The sequence below is a fragment of the Camelus dromedarius genome, chromosome 5, assembly GCF_036321535.1.
Source record: "Camelus dromedarius isolate mCamDro1 chromosome 5, mCamDro1.pat, whole genome shotgun sequence".
In the NCBI taxonomy this organism is placed as follows: domain Eukaryota; kingdom Metazoa; phylum Chordata; class Mammalia; order Artiodactyla; family Camelidae; genus Camelus; species Camelus dromedarius.
In genome coordinates, this window is record NC_087440.1 from 87,795,486 (window position 1) to 87,796,784 (window position 1,299).

The following is a 1,299-nucleotide window of genomic DNA, read 5'->3' on the forward strand; positions in this document are numbered from 1 at the left end:
CAAGTAACCAGTAATTAGGATAAAATGTGCTGAATCAGTAATTCCAGGAGGACATAAATAAAGAGGAACGTTGATGAGGGCTTAAGAGAAGACCAGGCATTTCACTTGGATTTTGAATCATGAGCAAGAGTTCTCCTAGTGACGTAGATAGGGTGACTGTAGAAAATTAAAGCCAAGGGCACTTAGGGTGGTGACAAGGGGCTGGATCTAAGCCAGATGGTCATGCCCAGGAAGCCAGGGTCAGGGCCAGTTTGCTTGGCCAAGACCAAGGTAAAGCGGTTTTTAACTAAGCAAAGCCAGGCACTGAGAACCAGCATGGAGGCCAAGGTCAAGTATGAACTCTTTTGGATAAGAGTAATGACAATGCAATTAACATTTCACTGAATGTCCACCTTGTGCCTGGCAGTTTTCTAATCATTTATATTTATTAACTCATTTAATTTTTCTGCCCAGCGTGGAAGATAGGTATCATCACCCTCATTCAAATTTTATAGACAAGGGAACTGAGTCAGAGAAAGGATAAATGCAGCTCCTAAGGTCACACAGATCACAAATGGCAGAGCCAGGATGGACTCAGACTATGGTCTTCTGATGACAGTCAGTGTTTCTAATTGTGACCTTACTATGTCTCCCAGAGGGACACTGAGTTAAAACATCCTGGGGTACAATTCTGGAGGGACATTTTTAACAGCTCCACAGAGCAGGGAACCAAGAGATCAGAACCCCTCAAGGGTGGCATTGGAATGATGGGAAGCAGGGATGTTCAGGGGAGAGACGAGGCTCTTTGTTCTGGGTAATGGTCCTGGTCACTCAACCTCAGCTCATGGTAGGGGTTCTGTATTAAAGGGGACAGTTCTGTGGGAGGATCTTGCAGGCTCAAGGTGTTGAGGTTGAACGGACAGTATGGGATGGAGGGACAAGAGGCAGACAAACAGTAGGCTGGATTCAGGGTGTGGCTTTTTACCAGTAAAGAGTCTGGAAGTGAAAGTCTCCTGGTGGTGACAAGGACTAACCAAAGAGGAGGGTGGGGGTATAGCTCAGTGGTAGAGCACATGCTTACCAGGCATGAGGTCCTGGGTTCAATCCCCAGTGCCTCCATTAAAAAACAAACAAAGGAACACACAAACACACAAACCAGAAAACAAAACAGAAAACAAAGAGAGCAGAAGGATCAAAGTCTTGATTAAGCTGGGGTCCATTTCCTAGATCATCAAGCTGGTGGGCGGGTGACAGGTCTGGGTGGTGGTGGGGACTACTGGACAACAGTAGAGGCTGGTTCCAGGCAGCTCATTCACAGCA

General features: G+C 46.4%; 1 non-coding gene across 1 annotated transcript; it reads left to right on the forward strand.

Moving 5' to 3' along the window:
* The first annotated feature begins 1,026 nt into the window (after nt 1–1,026).
* Nucleotides 1,027–1,098, forward strand: TRNAG-ACC (transfer RNA glycine (anticodon ACC)). Its single transcript has one exon. It is a non-coding gene; the product is annotated as a tRNA-Gly (tRNA).
* Nucleotides 1,099–1,299: the final 201 nt, after the last annotated feature.